This window comes from Piliocolobus tephrosceles, chromosome 5, assembly GCF_002776525.5.
Source record: "Piliocolobus tephrosceles isolate RC106 chromosome 5, ASM277652v3, whole genome shotgun sequence".
NCBI lineage: Eukaryota > Metazoa > Chordata > Mammalia > Primates > Cercopithecidae > Piliocolobus > Piliocolobus tephrosceles.
The window spans coordinates 105215946-105241090 of record NC_045438.1 but is presented as its reverse complement, the minus strand read 5'-3'; positions in this window follow the sequence as shown (position 1 = coordinate 105241090).

The window sequence follows — 25145 nt, the reverse complement described above, 5'->3', positions numbered from 1 at the left end:
CAGGAATTTCCTTAGGCAAAGAGAGTTGTCACATCCAATGTTAACTTGAACTCCATACCCAGCTTGCATTCTGTGGCAGGTTGATGCAAGAATATAGAGACCTAGCTACCTCTGGGCATGCTGAAATAAAAAAAGAACTGTAGAACTAGCCAATATGTACCCACAGGAATACAGAGAATACAGATAGGACTGGATTCTGAGGACCTGCATCATGACAGAGCAGAATTAAAAGTTATATAAGGAGGATTTTATCAATGTAAGCTTGCTCTCTTATGATACAGGTTTAACATTCTGGTAAGTACCCAAAGAACTTGTCTTTGCACACTACTCATGGTCCTTAGAAACTTGGAGAAAGTAATGCCTAACACTAAGTGAGAGAAATAGCTTGATAAAAAGTAGAGAGAAAGAACAAAAGATTCAGAGAATAGAGTGGGTACTCTAAGTAATATCTGAACACTCACAAACTTCCTGTGCTCTCTAGATGCTGGATGGTGCTGTATGCCTGAGGACATATGTCTATCAAAGCAATATACACTGTGCTAAAGAGAGAGTTAGAAGGGTCACAGAGAAGCTTATCAGAGATTCAACACATTTTCTCAGTGACATGGAAGGTTGTGAAGGCCCCGCAGCAGATCTAAGACATTTAAATTATACTCATTCAAAAACAGATACTGGAATGCCAGTGAGTCCTGGAAGAGAAAAAGTAAGTCACTATGGCACAATAGATAAATATGCAGCCTGAGCAGCTTGCTATAGGCTGGGTTCTATCAAAACCACCACAACTGCTGCCCAATAGCATTCAGTCTTATGACAGAAATGGCATGCTCAGAACTGAAAAGAATGTCTTGAATTCACAAATAAGCTGCACAAACAAGTAGCATAGAGCCTGGTGTTATTATCTACTCTTGTAGTCAGCCAACCCATAGAGGGTGGCTATAGTTTATGACTAGCTGATTGAGGAGGAAAAAGACTAACTTTAGTTGAGAGATGTTTTGGTTCAGTGAGTACAAACTAAAACTGCGATTCTACTACACTATTGTCAATCTATTTCCCACCCTGAAAGACAATGATAAGGGACAATGCTCCCAAGGGGAAGATCTTTGAATAATGCTCCTTATCCTCAACTTAGAGACAGAGCAGATACAAAGAGATCTGGAAAAGAACATAAGGGTAAACTTCACAAACTGCGAGGATCCTTGAATTTGTATGTTAGTTATGCACTACTAAGCAACCAAAGAAAACAGAATGATTCGACCAGCCAGTCGTTCCCATCAGGCTTCAGTGCTGGCATAATGGCTCATGGCTACAGGAGTGGAATAATCAAGGTAGCAGAGATGTAGGCTACCCTTGAAACCTACTGTTTGAGCCTCACTCATTGCTGGTTATACAACTTGCCAGCAACAGAGACCAACACTTATCTGTCACAGGTTATTACTCCCAAGGAACTCAATTAGCAACTTGGACCTCTTAAACCCTGGTATTTTAATTGGAATGTTTCATCTTTTAAGACTGTTGCATTGAGGATTACATTTAAACATTTGAATTTTTGGGGGATGCATTAAGATAATAGAACCAGTGGATTTCATTGCCATGTAACTACTTTCTTTGTTATTAATTGAATCTCTTGGTCTGATGAGATGTTACATGAGATAACTTGTCTGTAAATCAAGCACTTCACAAACTCTATGATAGTGCTATTGGCTGATGACTTGAGAGCAGGAAAAGCAACTCATGCCAGAGACATAGGTGCATTCCGATTAAGATTAGGCCATGAGTGCTTCACCCTCATGGATGGGACTTTTGCCTTATAAAAGAGCTGAAGGGAACTAGGTAGGCCTCTTTTTTCTTTCTGTCTCTTCTGCCATGAGAAGCCACAGCATTCACGGTGCCATCTTGGAAGCAGACTGTATCCACACTAGATGTCAAACTTGTCAGCTCCTTGATCCAGGACTTACTGCTCTCCAGAACTGCATGAATAAATTTCTGTTCTTTATAAATTACCCAATCTCAGTTATTTTGTTAGAGAAGCACAAACTAAGAAAATTGGCTGTATCAAATATTTGCCATCCAGAAGCTGCTGACTTAGTAAAGCAGTATCATGGCTTCTGAAAATGAAAATGGGCTGCCATTATCCAGAATTTATTTTCCATCCTAAGTCAGTTGTTATTATCTGATGCTGTGTCCAACAGGTCAAAAACTTGTGTCTAGGAACTCAGTGGTGAAAGTAGGAGTGCCCTGGTTTACCATCACACTTAGCTACCTGTGCAAGGGTTTTATACTTCCCATGTCAACTCTGGGTTAGAGATTCTTCATGTTAAGGAGGAATGAGTTCACCAGAGGCTATAACAACAATTCTAATAACATCAACATTATTCTCCTTTCTAGCGTTATTGATCACAATTATCAACAGCAAATTGGGCTGCTGTTAAAATTTGGAGATATGGAGGGAGACATGAGGCTCTTCAGATGACCATTTAGAGCATTTCTTGATATACAATACCTTGGTTCAAGTTTTACAGTAAATGGACTATTGTGGTCGCTATGACCTGAATAGGGCATGGTATTTGGAGGTATAGATAACTGAAAATGTTCTTGATCATGCCTCTGCAGAGGTGCTAGCCTAGGTTAAGCAAAACCTTGAGTGAGAAGTAGTTGAGAGAGTCCATGAATGACAGTTGAGGCCTCGGGTTCAGTGTCAGTGATGAGGTAGAGAGATAAAAGATAAAGTTCATCCAATTATACTTCTTGATAGTTTTTTCCAGGGAAGAAAATCAAGGAGAATTTTGTAAGTCTGTTTGAAAATTTTGTATACATATGTGACAAACTTGCACATTGTGCACATGTACCCTAGAACTTAAAGTATAATAATAAAAAAAGAACATTTTGTTTTTAAAAGATAATGGATGTGTGTTGAGAAAGAGTTGGGCTGAGTGGAATCTTTAGTAGGTCACCCAGATTCACCCTTTAGGACTGAAGCATTCATTCGCCCACACTGACAGCTCACAGTTAACTCATTCTGCCAGAAATACTGCCTCCATAGAGCTCGCAAGACATCTCCAGGGGCACTGTAATTCTAATGACTTGTTTATATCATGGTATAAAGAATGAGGTCACCTTTCTGCAGGCAGGATAACTCGAAAGGACCATCCTAGCTTCAGAGCTCTTCATCACATTGGCCAAGGCCTTTGTACAATTTTATTCCAGTTTAATTGCTTTCTCTGTGTAATCCTTCTTCCTTAAATCCCTTATAGAAGTTGACTTCAAGGACACTGCCCTATTAGATTGAATAAACCTCCTACATGAAAATCTAGGCAGCCCAATCTAAGAAAAATGTCTATAAAGTTAAAGTTATTAGAGGAGTATGTCTTGATGTAGTGTGTTTTATTTTACTGGAATCAAGTAAGCACAAATTTAGCTAACTCCAAGAGATGTATTATAGAGGGTTATTCTTATATTGAATGCAGGTTTTCATTACATGACCTCTAAATGATCTTCAAATTCTGAATTTACATTGTAGGTTATGTATGTGTGTGTATATACACACACACATATATATGTACATATATGTATTTAAAACATATATATATATGTTTTAATTACATGACCTCTAAATGATCTTCAATTCTGAATTAACATTGTAGGTTATATGTGTGTGTGTGTGTGTGTATATATATATATATATATAAAACATAATTTTATAACATAAATTTATCTCTTTTTCCATATGTGTTAAAGTAAAAATGGCATCTTCCTACAGGCCAAGAATAGTCCCTCTTTTTTCCAACATTAAGTTTAAATCTACATAAATAAGGTTATAGAGTAGTGAAGCTGGATTAAATCCATAAATATACAATTGAAGAAAGAGACAATTAAAATTAAAAATAAATTTATATCTTAGCATTCTGAAAGATAAAATTTGAAAAATAATCACATGCATTTTTAGAATAATAACTGATTAACATTTTATATGGATATTTACACTTTCTTTTCCTCTCTTCTTATATTAGTTCTACTATCAGCACTTTTCCTTCCTAGAAGAGTCAGCCTTCTATAAATGTGGTTAACTGCATGACTAAGAAAATAAATTAAACTTTGAAGATGGTAATTTAAATTTCAGTTGACTTAATAAGGAAACTAATGAAAGGAAGTGAATCAGGATTTCAGAACCATGTTGCCTGTTTGCTGACTCTGCTTTACTTGTCCTTTTCAACTAGGTTTTTTTTTCACCTTGTGATAGACTTGTGATTGAAGGAGATACAGTACATGCTTACTTATTGCAGTTCATTTTGCTTTCCTAGATTGTACAGAAATATTTGTTCTGTAAAAATCATTACCTTATAGGTAAAATCACTCAATACAAATAAAGCATATGTATTTCTGATTTTCTTAAATACATGCATTAAAATTTATTATATTGTGTTAAAACATAATTATATTCTCTTTCTTGTTATTTTTTTAATTTTCTTGCTTATTTTTAAACCATTTACCACAAATTAAATACACACATGCAATATATATATATGTATATATCACATTCATATACGTAATTTTGATAAAAATTCCAAAGGAAGCAAATGGAAATCTCATGTTTTACTCTTAAAATAATGTTTTCTACCAATTTTAGAAAAAAAAAGAATATTTAATTGAGAGGATATCCATGCCAACATGTTTTTTGAACACATAACTGGTTTTTCTTTGTTTTTCATGGAATTTCACATAGTGAGAATTAATAAAGATATAAGAAGAAAATGCAACAGTAGTTAAGGTAGTGCTGATTAAATATTTGTATATTTCCTCTAGTTTTTTTTCTATGAAAAATAAATTTCATTTATATGGCAAAGCAAAATATGAAAATAGACTGATTTTGTTATGAACTCATATGTTTTCTTTATGGCTATACGAGTGAAGGAATAAAATTACCTTGCAATAATGCAAGGGGCTAAGATGGAAGAGTAAAGAGAATCAGGAAACTGTACTTGTTTCTCATCTAAATAACAATTGCACTACAAAAGTTTTCTGTTGTAACTATTTTGGAATGCTGGAATTTATTGAAGGCTTGATACTTACGTGAGAAGACTTGGATAATAAGTTGCAGTTACTTTGAGTCAAATGTAGGTCTTAGCAGAGTAGCAGGTATCAATCTCCCATAACCAGTGCATGACAAGGCAATGGTTCCTGGGGAACCAGTACATGACAAGGCAATGGTTTCTACATTCCAGGAGCAGTTTGCATACAGCTTACAGGAAGCAGCCCAACCAGTGCCATGGCAGACAGCTTTTCCTGCATTCCAGGAGCAGTTTGCATACAAGAAACGTAGGGAAGTAGAGTGGGCAAAAAAACACCATTCATTCCAAAGAGTAGAGATCTGAGTTCTGATGTTGATTGCTGCTTCTGACTATGGAGGTGTCAAAAAAGAGTCAGGAAGCTATTACTTTTTACCCTCCCTGCTTTGTTGTGAGTTCCACCCTCTCTGGTCTATTGAATTTACATGAAATATAAAGACCTGTTGACCTTTATTCCCAGCCTTTATTACTCTTTTATTTTTTATTTGCTTCTTCTAGAATCCAGCCAGACATTAAAGACTAGGACATTCGAATGCAACTGTATATGGGGACAAAATTAGAAAGTAAATATGCACACCTAGGATATGGTGCAGGCTCAGAAGAAATCTAAAGAAGACCTCAACTTTATACCTCAGACTGATTCATGACACACAGACAGCCTACAAATATCAAGAAAACAAAAACAGTAACAAAAACAACAAATCCTGGAAAAGAAGAATCTGATTCCAGAGTGACTGTATTGTTAGATTCAGATGTTCACTTTTTCAGCAAAAACCACGAGGTATACAAACATAAAATTATTTCCCTTTCAAGGGGAAAAATAATAAAACAGCAGAAACTGTCCCTAAAAATGATCTGATAGCAGAACTACTAGACAAAAACTTTAGCATAACTGTCTTGAAGTTGCTCAAAGACCTAAGCAAAGATGTAGATAAAGTAAAGAAAATGGTGTATAATCAAAAGGAAAATTTAACTAAAGAAATAGAAAACTTAAGAAAAAAACAAAAATAAATTCTGGAGCTGAAAAATATAATGACTAAAATGAACAAAAAATATTAGAGGGATTCAAAAGTAGATTTGAGCATGCAGAAGAAAGAATCCAAAAACTTGGAGATAAGACAATGGCAAATATTGAATATGAGATCAGAAAAAAAGAAAAAGTTAAAGAAAAGCAAAAAGTCTTAGATATCTGTGAGACACTATCAAGGAAACCACTATATGCCTTGTGGAAGGCCCAGGAAGAGAAAAGAGGGGGAAAAGGAAAGAAAAAATACTTGAAGAAATGATGGCTGCAAACTTTCCAAATTTGATGAAATATATAAATATAAACATCCCCAAAATTGAATAAATCAAATAAAAAGGCCTCAAAAATGAGAATTTCACTGATACTTAAGCTTTCAAAAGACAATACAATAAGAGAATCTTGACAGCAGCAAGAGAGAAGTGACTTGTTGCATACTAAACTTTCTCAATAAGATTATCAGCATATTTCTCATTAGCAACTTTGGAGGTGAGAGGGCAGTTGGTCATGATATTCAAACTACTAAAAGAAAAAACAATGTTGTCAATCAAGAATCCTACGTCTGGCAGAACAATTCTTCAACAGTGAGGGAGAAATGAAGATATTCCCAGATAAACAAAAGCTGAGAGACTTTATTATCACTAGACCTGGGTTGCAAGAAATGCTCAAGGGAGTCCTGCAAAATGAAATAAAATGACAGTGGATGATAACTCAAAGCTATATGAAGAAATAAAGATCTCAACAAAAGTAAACACATTGATCATTATAAAAATTAGTATTATTGTCACAACCATTTGGAATTCCAGTCTTTTAAGTCTTTTCTTCATGATTCAAGACACTACTGTGTTTAAAAAAATAACTATGAGTCTGTGTTAGTATTGTAATTTTGGCATGTAATGTCACATATTGTTTTCTATGTAATTTAAGAGACTAATGCATTTAAAGGTAGTGAAAGTTTGTATTTTTAAAAACACAATGTGTAAAGATGTAATTTTGAGACATGAACAACTAAAAGGAGTGGAAACAGAGTGGGAAATGAACACAGATTTTTTTTTTAATGTTATTAAAGTAAAAGTGGTATAAATTCAAATTAGAGTATTACTCCTTTAGGATACTATATGTAATCTCCACAGGAGCCATAAGTAAAATAGCTGTAGAATATAAACAAAAAGAGATCAGAAAAAATTAAACATTTAACTCTTCTGCCAAAAAAAAAAAAAAAAAAAAAAAAAAGCTAAAGCTAAACACAAAAGAAAAAAATAATACAGGAAATAAAGGGACAAGATGAAATCTATAAGGTGTATATAAAACAAAATGACAAAGTAAGTCCCTCCTTCTCAGTAATTACTTTAAACTAATTAAACTCTCCAATAGATACAAAATCATGTTACAACTATCTGCCGTTTATAGGATACGCCCTATAGATCCAATGACGCAAATAGATTAAAAGTGAAAAGATGGAAAAAATAGTCTATGCAAATAGTAACCCAAGACAGCACAGGGGCTACACTAATATCACAAAAGTAGGCTTTAAATTTTAAAAGTTTACAAGAGACAAATAACATTATATATTAATAAAATGTACAATACAGAAAGAAGCTATGGCAATTACAAACATTTTGTACCTAATAACAGACCATCAAAAACTGACAGAATTGACGGGAGAAATAGATAGCTCTAATAATAGTTGGACCCTTCAATACTCCACTCTTGGTGTTGAATCAAACAGAGAGAAGATAAGTAAGGATATAGAAAACTTAAACAACACAATAAACCAATTAAATCAAACTGACATATACAAAATGTGGCAGGCAAGGTTTCCATTAGCAACCAGAGCAGTCAGTTTCCACTAACATTTTAGTATAATTTTGATGAATGCATAAGTTAAACATTAAAGAACTGAAGAAACTGGTGCCTGACTACAAGGGCTGAACTGTGAAAACAAATCCATTAAGACCTCAAATGGGTTTTCTCAGACCCTAAAAACTGATTGAATAATAAAAACGTTCTTACACACACACCTCATCCAGGGCCCACTTAAGATTAAGAAACTTTCCAAGACTCTAGAGAAAGCTTTCCAGACCCCAGGTCCTAGTTAAAGATGAGATATAGATTGAATGAAGCAATCCTGCTTGTAGGTGCATTCCTACATGTAGGCGTAGAGCTTAATATGTATATAAGCACTAGAAGAAAACTTATAACTTTGAGTCCGTTTGGTGAATTTTCCTAACCTTCTCCCTGTGGCCGGTTGCAGAAATAAACTTTCTTCTTTGCCAGTCCATCTGCATCTTGTTATTGGATCACAAGACTAAGCAGCCAGACCACTTTCTGTCTGGGAGTAAAAACACTCTATCCAGCAACAACAACAATATACGCATTCTTCTCAAGTGCACATGGACTAGTTTACAGAATAGGCCGTGTATTAGGTCACAAAGTAAGTGCCAATAGATTTTTAAAGATAGGTATTATGCAACATATCTTCTCTAGCCACAATAGGAAAAAGTTAGAGATTAAAAACAAAAGAAAAGATGAAAACAATCACAAATTTGTCAAAATTAAGTATCACACTCTTCAAAAATCAATGGACTTAAGAAGAAATTGCAAAGGGAACTAGAAAATACTTAGAGATGAATAAAACTGAAAATGCCATGTACCAAATGTATAGAACATGGTAAAAACAGTGCTAAGGAGAAAATTTATGTCTATATACATTTATATTAAGAAATAAGACCTCAAATCAACCACATTAATTTAAAATGAGAAACTGAAAAAAAAATAACAAATTAAACCCAAACCTAGCAGAAAGACAGGAATAAAGGAATAATAGCAATAATAATAATAAAAAAGACTAGAGAAAGATATAATAAAGAGAGAACTTAATAAAAAAAAAAAAGAGGGGAAATTAATGAAACCAAAAGATTGTTCTCTAAAAATATAAAATAAAATAAAATAAAATAAAATAAAATAAAATAAAATAAAATAAATTATGCAAATCTTTAGCTAGACGGACTAACAATAAAGACAGAACACTCAAATTACTAAAATCAGAAATGAAAGTGTAGACATTATTACCAACTCTATAGAAATAAAAAGGATTATAAGTGTACTATGAATAATTGTGTGCCATCAACTTGGTTAACTTAGATGAAATGGACAAATTTTTAGGAACACAAACCTATCAAGACTAAGTCATGAATAAATAGAAAATTTTCATATATCTAGTGAGGAGATTGTGTAAGTAATCAAAAATATCCCAATCAGGAAAACCCTGGATCTGATGCCTTCTCTAGTAAAGTCTACCAACTAATTAAAAAAAAAAAAAAAAAAAAAAGAACTAACATCAATCCTTCTCAAACTTTTCCAAAAAATTTGAAGAGGCAGGGACACTTCCTAATTCATTCTGTGAGGCAAATATTACCTTGACACCAAAGTCAGACAAAGACATTACAAGAAAAGAAAACCACATACCAATATCCTTTACGCAAATAAATGAAAAAAAATCAACAAAATACTAGCAAATCAAATTCAACTGCATATTAAAAAAAAAAAAAAAAAGAACTAACATCAATCCTTCTCAAACTTTTCCAAAAATTTGAAGAGGCAGGGACACTTCCTAATTCATTCTGTGAGGCAAACATTACCTTGACACCAAAATCAGACAAAGACATTACAAGAAAAGAAAACCACATACCAATATCCTTTATGCAAATAAATGAAAAAAAATCAACAAAATACTAGCAAATCAAATTCAACTGCATATTAAAAAGATTAAACACCATGGCCAAGTAGAGTCTATTATTGTATAAATATGCAAAGATGATTCAACATTCACAGAATGAAGGGGAAAAAAAAGTGACTATCTCAAGTAATGCAGAAAAAGCATTTGTTAAAATTCAACACACTTTTACGATAAAAATGAACAAATTAGGAATAGTAGGAAACTCCTTCAATATAATAACAGCTGTATATAAAAAATGTAGCAAACATAATGTTTAATGGTGAAAGACTGACAGCTTTTCCTCTAAAACATGAAATGAGGAATGGATATCTGCTTTTGCAACTTGTCTTCAAAATAGTATTGGAAACTCTAGTCAAAGCAATCAGGCAAACAAACAAACCAAAGAGGAATAAAAAGTATCCAAATAGGAAAGAAAGAAAAAATTCCCTTTTGCAGATGATATAATCTTAAGTGTAGAAAATCCTAAATATTCAACATGAAAATTATTAGAACTAGTAAATGAATGTAACAAGGTAGCAGAATACAAAGTCAATACACCAAAATCCATTACATTTCTATATTTTACAAATGAACAACCTGAAAAGAAAATGAAGAAAACAACTCTATTTACAAAACCAACAAACAAACAAAACAAAAAAACACTTTAAAAACTAAGGAACTATCTTGACCAAGGAGATGGAGTTCTACAATGAAAACTACAAAAGGTTGTTGAAATAAATTAAAGAGGACATATATAAATGAAAACACATTTCATGATAATGGATTGGAAGACAATATTGTTAAAAAGTTGATAGCATCCAATGTTAACCACAGATTCAGTGCAATCTCTATCAAAATCTTAATGATTTATTTTTCAGAAATAGAAGCACCCATCTAAAATTGACATAAAATTTCAGAGGATCGCAACGAGTCAAAACAATCTCGAAACAGGAAAACAAAGCTGAAGCACTCTCACATCCTGATTTCAAAACTTAATATAAAGCTATAGTAGTCAAACATTGTGGTTGTGGCATAAAGTCAGACCCACATACCAATGGAATAAAATAGAGAGCCCAGAAATAAATAATTGTCTCTATTTTCAAGTGATTTTTGACAAGGGTATCAAGAGCATTCAATAGGTAAAGGACAGTTTTTCAACAATTGGTGCTGGAAAATTGGATTGACATGCAAAAGAATAAGGTTGGAGGTGCCTCGTTAGCGCAGTAGGTAGCGTTCAGTCTCATAATCTGAAGAATAAGGTTGGATCCTTACCTAACGCCATACACAGAAATTCACTCAAAATGAATCAAAGAGTTAAATGTAAGGTCTGACACTGTAAAATTTGTATAATGAAATATAAAGGAAAAACTCTGAAGCTTGAGATTAGGCAATAATTTCCTGGATATGACACTAAATGCCCAGGTAACAACAGCAACAAAAACTAGATAAATAGGATTTCAAGAAAATTATTAAAAAATACTTTAAAATACAGTATCAAGAGAGTAAAAAAGAAACATATGGAATGGAAGAAAATATTTGAAAATCATATATTTGATAAGGGATTAATATCAAGAACACATAAACAACTCCTAAAATTCAACAACAAAAGAACCTTATTCAAAAGTGGGCAAAGGACTTAATTAGATAGTTTTTTCAAAGAAGATATACAAGTAGCCAGTTATCACATGATATAATGCTTAACATTGCTAATCATTTGAGAAATAAAATAAAAGCTAGCATGAGATACCAGCTTACACCCATTCTTGTATTGGTTATCAAAGAAAAAAAAAAAACAACAAGTAACAATTGTAGTATGTGCAACAATTGGAACTCTTCTTTATTGGTGGTGGAAATGTAAATAATAGAACTGCTTTGAAAGGCAGTATGGCCATTCCTCAAATAATCAAAAATATAATTACCATATCATTCAACTCTTCCACTTCTGGATGTATACTAAAAAGAATAAAACCAAAGTCTTGAAAAGATGGTTAAATATTCACATTCAGCATTGTTCACAACAGCTAAAACTTGGAAGCAGCTCAAGTATCCTTTGAGGGATGAATAAATAAGCAAAATATGCTACATAAACACAATAGAATATTATTTAATTGTAAAAAGGAAAGGAATTCGAACATATGCTACAATATGGATGAAACTTGAGGACATTATGCTAAGTAAGCCAGTTACAAAAATACATACAATACATACAAGAAATCATACAAATACTGTATGCTTCCAGTTAGATAGGGCACTTGGAATAGTCAAGATCATAGAAACTAAAGTACAATGGTGGTTTGCCAGAGAAGCAGGGGAAGGGTATTGAGATATTTTTTTAATGCATACAGAGTTCTAGTTTTGCAAGATGAAAAGAAATCTGAAGATGGATAGTGATGATGATACACATCTTTATGAATGTATTTAACAACACTGTCAATATTTTTAAAATTGTTAAGATGGTAAATTTTATGTCAGGTATATTTTACCAAAAGAAAACAGTTGTGGAAAAAATTTAATTACATGTATCTTTTGAGGTTGTGATATACAGAACACATGGGAGGAGAAAGCCTGGGTAGTCTTTCCTTTGTTTTATCTAGAATGAGGAAATATTTTCACTTGCTTCTTACCAAACTGGTTTTCTTAGCTTGTTCTCTTTTTTCCTCAGATAGAACTTTTCCCTTGCATTGTGATATGTTTTATCAAATGATAGAGAATCCCTATACTACAGTTGAAAAGAATTAGAAACATCATCAGATTATATCTCTTGCATTACAAATATTATTATCTGTTCACCAAATCTCATTACAAAGTTCTCCCTTAAGAACAAAGATGACTCATTTTAAGCTCATTTATACTAAAGTGAAATTGTATAACTATCTAGGGTTCATAATAAGTGAGTTAATGTGATCTGTTTTCCCGTCTTGGCTGAGTCAGAGAAAAGTCTCCGCGTGGTTTTCTAGTATCTTTCTTCCTCTTCTTGATGATGTAAAAGTACTCTTTTCATCATATTGAAACCCTGTGTTTGGAGCAGACACCAACACCAACTTGTAGTAGATATATATATTGAAATGATATCATTGATTATTATATTTAACTACTAAAATTCAAAAGTTAGTGGTTGCTTTACCTTAACATAAGTTATCTGGACCAGGAACATACTTGCACAAAAATATGTTGATATGCAAAATTAATATTTGATTATGATTGATATGGCAATAGCAAGAAACAAATTTATTGAAGTATTATTTTCATAATCTTAACAGATTTTTATTTTTGTTTCCCAGTTTTGTTTTCATTTTTTTCTTTCATCTTCATTCAACCCAACTTGATATTTGAATTCTTTGCTTTTGCAGAAAGATGTGGCAAGATACAGAGATATATGCTTTTATTATGGGTTTATTTTGCATAGGCCATTATCTTTCAAGGAGGAAACTACTAGCCACAAATAAATGAGCAAGAAAGATAGGGTTTGAGAAATGTAGAACTTCCCTTTCTTATAATGAGTGAAGGGAGACATAGTCACAATGATAAGGCAGTAATGTATTCTAGGAAGGAGCTACTCCTCTTTATTCCCAGGCAAAGCCACAAAGAAGTTGCAAGAAAAGCAAAATTGAAAAGTTATAGAGCAAGAATAGATAAATGAGTCCTATAGATGTTACCTTACCACAACAGATTATAGGAAAAGCATCATGATTCACAAGTCCCATGAACGGCCTTGAAATAGAAGTAAAATCCAACAAATATGAAAAGGTGTAGCGAACACAATAGAATGATGTCTCGTGATGAACTGTTTAGATTACCATGACTAAGTCCCATACAAAATGCTGGTCAGCTTTGGAATCACATGTGTGAATTAATTGCTGAAATCAGATAAGAGCAATTAATAAGTTACAAGAGAGAATAGTGGAAATTAGTAACTAATACTAAAAATACTCCTAGAGTTCAAACAAACATAATAATTGTGCAATGAGAAGAATCTTCAAATTGACACACTGATTTTTAATTGCTACTATCCTGGATTTCTATAGTTTCAAAATAGATATTATTATAATTTAAAAAGAATGTGCTGATTGTATACTAAAATTTTGAACTGATATCTCATTTCTTTAAAAAATAACAAAGAAAGTGAAAACTAGAATAACAATCTAGGCCTCTAAAACACTCATATTCTATTTGTAATTTACCTACAGTTAAAGGTTTAAAGGTGTCCAAAGTTCAAACTTGAAAATGTCCAGGTAAAAGTGTCCAGTTTTGTGTGTTACACAAGTCAAAAAATATGACCTATACTTACAAATCTGTTACTCTGTATCTCAATTGATGGAAATCTCAACATTAAAAAAATAATAATCACAGTTTATGCCGGAGGTCAGTTAAATAGCAAAAAACCAAAGGGAAAATATGTTAAGATTTGTGTGCCACATGCAACTTTGTGTGCCTTTGCAGCAACTTTACTCTCTCATTAAGGTGTAAAAACAGCCAAAGTAATTTTCTGAAATGAGTAAATGAATGTATCTAGGTTGCAATAAAATTGTATCTACAGAAATAGGCAGTGGACTGAATTTGGCCCATAGGTCATAGTTTCCCTACCCCACCCAAATCTACACTACTATTAAATTCTGTTAAGTTAAAATTAAGTTCAAACCATGGATGTGAGTATATTTTTAAACTTTGGGATGCTATTTGTCTTATTTAAACACTTCGCAACATAATATACTTCACTTTCATGTGTTTATTCATAAGAGTGATTTGGCTATGTCTATTAACTCAAATAATTCCAAATAATCTCCAAAGTTTAGATGAAATGATTTTACAATTGAGAATCTGGAATGAATGTTGAGTGCATGTGTTTTGAAAGGAAGTTGGGATTGACAGACTACTGCTATAAATTGACAGTCAGAGAAAAAGTAACAAAAAAAGAAAATATGTCACATTTGGGTTTCTTTTGAAATATATTGAAACTTATGGCATGTTTTTGTCATTTTAACCATACAATGTATACTTTTCCATTAACTGCAAGGCAGATATTTTATCTCTCTGAAATGCTGAATAGAGCCCAAATTTCCATACATTTCACAACTAAGAATCTAGCATAGAGAATGTATTTCTTTTGAAGAGTTAGCAGCATGCCTAATTAGCTGTTGATGACCTATCTAATATATAGGTCAGCTGTTGATGACCTATATGTCAATATCTAATATTATACATACTAAAGAGCTAGAGTAGTCACCGAGGAATTCTTGAAGGAGAAATATGTTACTTTCCAAAAACATAATCAAATGAATTATTCCAAGATTTATAATTACTCTTAAGTTATATTGCCTTGTTGAATCACTTCTAAATTAGTAGCAGTATTTTTTGAAAATAAATTTATGAGCCGAAGTATTTCCATTGCACAATGCTACTATTTCTAATACGATTTATTATTTAAATCGTTATTAAATATTATTTATTAAGGAATTACTTTTTGCCGGAAAATGTGTTATTGAAAGTTGTAAGCTATTGGGGAATACTCGGAGATGTGTGATTATTTGAATAATGTTGAGTGATTGATAGTATAACACCTAGGGAGTAAACGTCCCTGTCTTAAAGAATTTTACTTTGAGCATCTGTTGAAAATTGCTTGAAGAAAATCAAATGAACTTTATTTTTCTAATTCAAACTTGCAAATAAAATGCAAATTTGAGGAACAAAAAAATGAAATACTCCACACTTCAAAATAAACTGGACAAGCAATTTCCTTGTATTTAGGCTGAATTATACCATTTCTGACTAAGCCTCCTCCTAATATTCACTTAATATAAAGGATTAATAATACTGTCTCTCTCTCTGTCTGTCTGTCTCTCTCTCTCTATATATAGAAAGTTTATATATATAAAACTATATATGTACAGAAATAAACATATATATATATATATATAGAGAGAGAGAGAGAGAGAGAAAGTGAGAGAGAGAATTATTAATCCTTTACAAAACAGTGACTATTAGGAGGAGGCTTAGTCATATATATTTACATATATAGAGAGAGAGATAGATAGTAGAATTAATATATAATTAAAATATATTAACAATGTATTTTTAAGTTAATGTTTCTGTTATGTATCATATATTAATAATATATGATTCATCTTCTATATAAAGGAGAGAAGGGAGAAATAGTAGGCAAGGCAATAATACTCTCTTTGAGGGAGATGGTAATTCTTGAAGAAGAGGTATTCATCCCACTCATTGCTCCATATAGCTACCAAAATTTTGGCTGACTGAACTGTTCTTTTAACCCATAAAGTCAGAATTGTAGAGTAATAGGCTAGGGAGAGATTGTAGAGTTCTCTAGCAAGTGAGTCTTACTGCACTTCTACAACGTCGGCCTGCATGTATAGGTAGGTTTTCCTGAATAAGAAGTCACTTAAGATTAAACTGTCTTTTTAGTGTCCTACTGAAGAGATTATTCTTCTGGGAAAGATAACTCATGAACAAGAGATGACAAGGCTGGAAGCAGGACTAAGAAGGAGAAAAGTTTGTCAAATCTGAACTTGGAAATAGAGTAGGGTACCAACTTCTCTGTATGGGAACTGTACAGGGAGTAAAACCACATAGGACTATTCAAGAATATATATCCCCACAATGTAAGAAAACTCATCTGGATTACTTTCATGTATAGATTTATAATATATATTATAGGTGCTGCATATATTACTTATGTATTATATATGACATAATTATATAATATAATTATATTATATAATTATATGTCATATATATGATATATATATCGTATATATAGAAAATTGTGAGCTATTAGGTAAGAAACCGCAACAAACAAAAGAAAGAGGACATCCATCTCACAATGGACAATCACATAAGATATGACATTTCTTTCTCCCTCTTTCCTGCTGCATACTTCAAAGGAGCTGTCTGAGAGAAGAGGGAGGGAGAGAGATGAGAGTTTTGTAATGGCACCTCCTCCCCATACACACACTCTACTTTACTTCAGCCACAGCTATAGCATGCCCTGAAGTGACAGAAAGAGAACTTGAGTTAATAGGATATTGGAAATTTAAGTTAAATAGGATTAAACTATAAATATCGTGATGAATACAATTATTATTATTAGTTATTTATTTGCCTACTAATTCCATACAGTTTTGTGTACAAATGATGCATGTATAAAATCTATCAGAATAATTAGAAGGTGTGTTAGACTTATATGTTTTATATTCAGAAGCTTTCATAACATTTCTTTTAATTTTTTTTAAATTGGCAAATTCCATAATAGTTTAATCTATTATGGAATTTGATTTATATTATTGGATATATTGATTTACGATATTCAGGCAAGTAGGAAACAGGCTTTATGTTCCATTATGTAGATGAAAGATTGGATTTATTCATCTGTACAGTCTTTTGGTTTAGAATTAGAAATAGTTGATATAAGGAATACCTTTTATGAATAATTCTTCATTGATATTGATTCAGTTATAATTAGAGGCTTGCAATAAAGAAAAAATAAATCTAATTATTATATTTTATAAGGGAAAAATGTGAATAGTAGAGATGAGAAAACTAGAGAAATTTTCTGGTATTTAGAAATATATTCTGCATAAAGATTTGATCAAGTGGAAGTAAGGTGACTTGAGTTTTTAAATGGGCATAAGTTTGAAGACATTTAATAAAAACCTGTAAGTCTGATTCTAAGAGTCTGTATTTTCCGCCAAGTTTCATAGATTATCCTGAAATACTGATCTATTGTGATATTATATACTTTTGTATAGTTTGTTGTGGAACTATTGCTTTCTCCCTAGTTAATTAAATGGATATATAAGGGAATTAAGCAGTATTTTTCAGATTTCACAGTAACAATGATTTTTTAAAAATATTATTGCTTGTGTGTTGTTGAGACAATTTTGCTAAATGTAGCTAACACTGTCTTCAGTAGTAATAATTCAACATTACCTACAAATTCAATATGAATTTTGATTGTGTTTTCTTGAGATTAAATTCTCAATATATGATCATTGTATTATTTAAGGAGGCTGAATAATAAATGCAAAAAGGACTATTAAAGACAATTATTCAATATGCACAATTCTAGGCATAAATAATTCTTTTTTTTTTTTTTTTTTTTTTTTTTTGAGGCGGAGTCTGGCTCTGTCGCCCGGACTGGAGTGCAGTGGCCGGATCTCAGCTCACTGCAAGCTCCGCCTCCCGGGTTTACGCCATTCTCCTGCCTCAGCCTCCCAGGTAGCTAGGACTACAGGCGCCCGCCACCTCGCCCGGCTAGTTTTTGTATTTTTAGTAGAGACGGGGTTTCACCGTGTTAGGCAGGATGGTCTCGATCTCCTGACCTCGTGATCCGCCCGTCTCGGCCTCCCAAAGTGCTGGGATTACAGGCTTGAGCCACCGCGCCCGGCCCATAAATAATTCTTTACTGCATCCTTATGATATATAGAATTCAATTAACTCAAGACATTTGTTGCTCTCACTCCAAACACACAGACAGTCCAGAGGAAACATAACAGAATATTTTAAATGCAGACTTTAGCTCTACAGCAACAAAGGGAACTTCCTTCCACAACCTAGAAATAAAGAAGGAAAAAATCCCATAATAGAGCCCAAAAGCAAAGCCACAAATCTTTTGGGAATATTGATATAGGGTGATTTCCTTGGACAGAGTTTTGACTAATAAATAAATTAGTATTCTGAGTCCAAAATCTCACTTCTACTTTGGAGTTAAAACAACAACAACAACAACAACAAAACAAAACAAAACACTTCAAGGAAGGGCAGGCTGTTTCATGTAACAGTATAAAAGTAATTTCAGTTCTTGACCTCAGAATAGGTCAAATAAATGGCCCATTTACGCTGGGGAGTGTGTGGGGTAAAAAGTGCTACTGGCAGGAAATTGAAACTCAAGCTATGTTAAGTGCTGGCATGGGTCTATATGCACATTAACTGTGTTATTTAAGTAACCTACGATGGGAAGGCTACACAAGTAGATAACTCAGAGGACAAAGATAATCACATAGAAAGAAAGTCAGCTGAAGAATATTTCACAGCATAAATTACAAACTTTATGAGACCGTATTCACAGATGAAACAAACATGAGATTCAACACACAAAGAACAAATACCATTTTAACATGATAGATACTTTAAAATATGTGTACTAATGTGTTCAAGAAGACAAATCATAAAATACAATTGATACAGCAGAAGTGGTACATTGTGGAAAAGCATATAGATTTGAAAAGGAACAAAAAGGAAAATAATTTTATTCAAAAATAATTAAATATTAAACTTTAGTGTGATACATTGTATACAGAACTGAAAAGGAAAAATCTGTCAAAAGTGGCACAAAAGCAAACTTGTAACCATCAGCAAGTTATTTAATATATTTTGTTAGATTTGATTATGATTTTTAGGAGTAAAATGTAAATTGCATAGGTCCTGCCACTTATTAGGTTTACAATAATGATAATATTATTATGTGTTATTATTATCAAAATGTGTTGTAAAAGATAAAAGGATGATAATGGAGAATAGAATGAAAAGATCCTGCATTGATTTATAATTAATTCCATTAAGATACAATAAAAATGAGTGCCAGACTATATTTGAAGTGATTATGGATAATTATTTTTCAGAATGGATGATATGAATTCTAAGATTGAAGAAGCACTAAAATAGAGACATTAAGTGATACTGCAGAATATCTAGATAAAGGGGGAAAAGGATGCTAAAAGGTACAAAGATGCTAAATTCAAAGGAAATGCAATTAGAGTTCACATCAGTGTTAGAATGCCAAAGGACAGTAACACATTTTAATTGTTAAAAGAAGATATGGCTAAATTATATTAAATTTCTCCATTGTGCTCTAAATGTTACCTATTTTTTAGGATACATAGAAGTGTGTGTTTGATGTTCAGTCAGGTAGGTCCAATTCTCCGAGAAAAATTTCAGACTTGGATTCATTATTTTACAATCTGTGTTTCATAATTCCATTATCTGAGGTGACTACTGATCTGTCTCTGTTTTTTTTTTTTTTTTTTTTCTGTGAATTTCTATTTAATTTTTCCTATCTCTTCACATGACTGTTTATCTTTTATCTCGAGCTGGACATTGTATTTGAAAAATTATAAATAGAAAAAAAAATCTCCAAGATTTTATCATCTTTCACGGATGCTTTTCATTTTCTCCTGCCCAAGTGCTTAGTAGGGGCGCAGCATTTCTGGATCATCTTGATATGTCCTCTTTGCCTGGGGTAAGCCTGATTTCTTCCAGTTTTACTGGCATCCCATCTGGTTTAGCTTTTTTATGAATTTTTGTTTTTAATAGATAACTATGAACAATTGTGGAATTAAAAGAAGCTGGGGTGGAGTGGGTAAACCTCTGTTTTTACTGATGCCCTAGAAGGATATGCAGCTTTAAAAACAGAAGTTAAGTAGATTCTTTTAAGAGAACAGTTAAAAAGAGAATGACATGTTCACATTCCTAAACTATTCAAGACACAGAAGGAAACTTAGGGACTCTTTAGCAAAGTACTAAATGTATCTACACCTTGCAACAGCAGATCTAAGTTAGCTGCAAATCAAATAAATGTTTGACCTCATGAGTTGCTGAATTCTGAAATGCAGAAGTAAAATACACAGCATTAATAGGACTCAAGCAAAATGCAGGAATATTGATAAGGAAGGATTGAGTCTGTGATGATAGGAAGGGTATTTGATATTTAAACTGGAAATACGTGCAACAAATAAGAGAGAATGAAAATGAATTGTGCCTCCCTGACAGCTGGACCAGTTGTTTGCCCCTTTCACACTGAGGAGGTTGATGCTTTCCTTGAACATGTCACCTGAAGATGTTACCTAACAAGGTGAAGCCAATTCAACTCAGGCCTCACCAATGGCTGGTCTTATTTTCTCGTATTTAAAGTTAGAATCAGATTCCAGCACATTTAGGACATTTTTACTCTCTTACCTCAGGTTTATATCAACTCTCCATCTCTGTACCATGATTTAGGCTTAAGATTTCTGATCGGGCATGTTACTGGCCCATTAGAATGACAACTTTATGCCAACAGGTCCCAAAGTGCAGGAAGTAATAGAAATCTAGAAGCTCAAATAACAAACAATCTAGGTAGCTGGTGTGTGCCAAAGCATAGAACAAAAAACCTCATACAAAATACAATGGCTTGCTTCCTCAGTGAAATTTCAAAGGGCCTAGTGGTCTGGAGGGATATCGCTTGCACAATATTAAAACGCACACACACACACAACTGTATTTTAGTTAGTGTCACCTTGTATGTGGATTATTATGATGTATTTAATTGATGTCATTAGAGTTACTAGTAGGGATCTAAAGATTCTCTAGGTGTTGTGATGACAATTTGCTTTAAGACCTAGACAAACAGTGCAGATTGATATACCTTATAGAGGCTGTAGGATGAGACAGTATAAAATTATAATGAAGGCTCCGTAACGTTTTGGGAAAGAAAAGCATGCATTCTTCAGCAAATAATTGTTCTCAGCTGTGTACTTAGTACATGTGCAAAGATACTGGTTAAATTTTATTAATAATAAAATTGGAAACATACTAACTATAATATAATAAGAATTACATACATACATATCACATGCAATCACAAAAGATGACAGTTGTGGATTTTCATGGAAAGTTGTCATATAACAATATCATATATAGTATGATGTCAGTTTTACATAGTACTTAGCACATATTAGTTATTCAGTAATATTTACTTATTGGTGAGCAAAACCAGCAAAACCTTTATTGTGTTAAAAAACAAAAAACAAACAAACAAAAAAAATGAAAGATGTTGTTTTTAGAACATAAGATTCCCTTGCTATGACACCCTAGTTTTCTTGTCCAGAGAACAAGCTTTTGGTGTCTGTATGTGTGTGTGTATCTGTGCGTGTGCGTGTGTGTGTGTGATTTTTTAACATGAGAGCGTATTTTCTCTCTTGTGTTCCTCCTCACATCATATTTGCTCTCTCCACCCACTGCAATCTGGTTTTCACTTCTATATTCTACTAAAATATTCTAAGATATAAAATGATCTTTTAATGGCTATACGCAGGGATCTCTTAGCAGTCTCACTGTAATTGCTGCCTATCCATTTCACTCTGGGCGTCACCCTCTGCTCCTTTCTGTGGTTGCTCAAATGTTGTCAAATGTTGTTAGCTTTCTCGCCTCCATGACACTCGCTGCTCCGTCATTTCTGTTTGCTCTTCATCCTCTGCCTGTTTTTTTTAATATTGGTGACTTTCCCCATTTTTTTAAACCTCTGTTTTTCTTCCTCCATGGTTTTATCACTCCTATACGTACCATTTTATACACTGGGTAATTCTGAAAATATGTTTCTACTGAGCTCTCTTTTGAAAGATTTCAGATTTAATTTATTCACTTCATTATTTTCTTCTCTCTTTTCAGTCTTCCTCCTACTTCTGAATTTCCAATCTTAGTCAATGACACCTTCCTCCCCTGACACGCAAATCAGAAACAAAAGAGTAATCTCCCTCTCATCCTCTAATAACACACAAAGCATTTTGATTTCACTTCATTAACTTTTCTAGCAGTCATGTCATCCTCCCCATTCTCATTGCTTCTCCCGTACATTTTTGCGCCATCATTCTCTCTCTACATTATTGCAGTGACCTCTTAACTATAAGAGTTACCTTCTAATTTACTTCTTCTGAATTCATACTACAACTGCTAGTTGAGTAACATTGCAAATGCTATTCTGACTTTGACATTTTTTTACTTTAATCTGAGAATGTTTCCTGTTAACAATTCTTTAAAAAAGGCTTAGCTTTTTCTCTAGAACTCACAAGCATCTGTGACTGTCTACCTTTCCAGATTTAATTTCATAATGCAATTTTCCAAACTAGTTGTCTTCTTTATAGAGAGTTATTTTTCACACCACCTTAACTCTGTAATTTAACTTTAATGAATGAAAGACCATTGTAACCAATTCTCCTTTTTCTTTACTTTTTCATTTTGTGACAATTTTTCTATGACACAGAGAATTACCTTTACTGTATCATGTTATATGTGTTTATTTATGTTGCTGTTTGGGGTTGAGTATTTCCTTATGATATTTAAAAGGCATCTTAACTTCAGGAAGTTCACAAGTAAAGCATTTCTTAATCAAATGCAGAATAAATTTATAGGCACTAATTTTATCTATAATATCTAGTTTGTTTGATCTCCAGAAGTGGACATATTCTTTCTGTCTCTTTGCCGGTTTCCTTTCATGAACTCAATCCTGGATTTAGTTTTAAATTAGTACTTTCCTTACATCAAAAATGTTAGTCTCCTGTAACGAGATGATTAGCACAGCCTAGAAATGATAAAATAAAATATTTTCCTCTTTGATTTTCAGATACACATACCTACACACACATCCATTAGAATTTTTTTTTGGCTTAGAATTTATTGTAAGCCTGGAAGGAAAAACTAATGTCATATGTTATCCTCAGTGAACATAAAACAAAACAAACTATAATATGTGGAAGACTTGGGTCATGTTAAAGCATGCCATGGGGGATATTGTTTTCTTATTCTTCAATGTTCCATTTTAGAACCAAAACACGGTGTTTCTATTCCACAGTCTCTATGAATACAACCTGGAAAGTATTTTTTAATACTAAATTTTATAGAAACATAGTAAGATTTCTTTTTTGATGAAGTAATTTAATTTATATATCTTTATTTTTTAATATATTTTTTGACTGACTTGTCATAATTGTATACATTTATGGGGTACAATGTGATGTTTACACACACACACACAATGTAGAATAATTAAATAAAACTAATTAACATATCTGTCACTGTTCTTCCTATTACTTTTATGATGAAACATTCAAAATTGCCTAAGTTATTTTGGAATATATAATGTATTACTATGGAAAACAGACACTCTGTTGGGCAATAGAGCTAAAAATCTATTTCTCCTGTCTATCTAAAATTTTTTCCCCTGGATTATCTTTTCATACCCTTCTTTCTTGCCTTCCTATTCATCGACATATCTCTTGATAGGCACTTAGATTGTTTCCATATCTTGGCTCATGTGAATAATGCTACAATAAACATAGAAGTGTAAATATCCCTTTGACATATGTTGATTTCAGTTCCTTTGGGTATGTACTCAGAAGAGGGATTACTGGGTTGTATAGCAGTTCTATTTTTAATTTTTTTTAGTAACTTTCCTGCCATTTTCTCTAAGGACTGTACTAATTTACATTCCCACCACAATATATAAGAATTCCTCCTTCGCATCCTATCATTTGTTATCTTTCATCTTTTTGAAAACAAAATAATAGAAAACAAAACTTCTAACAGGTGTGAGGTAATATCTCATTGTGATTTTAATTTTCATTTTCCTGATAATTAGTGATCCTGAGCATGTTTTAAACAGACCTATTGGCCATTTGTATGTCTTCTTCTGAGAAATGTCTATTCAGCTCCTTTGCCTATTTTTTGATCAGCTTACAAAACGCTAAAGAGTTATTTGAATTTCATATATATTTGGCGTATTAAACCATGATCAGATATATGGTTTGCAAATATTTTCTGAGATTCAGTGAGTTGTTTCTTCACTTTGTTAACTATTTCCTTTGCTGTGCAGAAACTTTTTAGTTTGAATTCATCTAATTGTCTATTTTATATTTTGTTGACTGTGCATTCAAGTTTATATCCAAAAAATCATTGTCCAGACCAATGTCACAGAGATTTTCCCCTAGGTTTTTTCTTAAAGTTTTACAATGTCAAAAGTTAAAAAGTTTAGATTTATGTTTAAGTCTTAATCCATTTTAAGTTAATTTTTTAAAATGATATAAGGTAAGGGTCAAATTTCATTCTTCTTTTTGTGGATAGTGTTTTCCATCACTATTTATTACAGAGATGTTTTTGTTATTGTCCCTTTGTTCTTCATACTTTTGTTAAAAATCAGTTGTTGTTGTTATTGTTGTTTTTCTGGGCTTTCTATTCTGTTGTACTGGTCACTGTGTCTGTTTTTATGCCAGCGCCATGCTGTTTTGTTAAAATAGTTTTCTAATAAATTTTGAAGCCAAGTAGTATGATGCCTTCAGCTTTGTGGTTTTTGCTCAAGATTATTTTGGATATTTGATATATTTGTGGTTTTACACAAATTTAAGAATATTTTTTCCATTTCTGTAAAAAATGACTAGAATTCTGTTGGAAATTACATTGAATTTGTGATCATTTTGAGTATTAGGAACATTTTAACAATATTAATTCTAATTATGTTTTTAATCTCGTTACTTGTTATTGATCTGTTCAGGTTTTGGATTTCATCCTTGTTCAATTT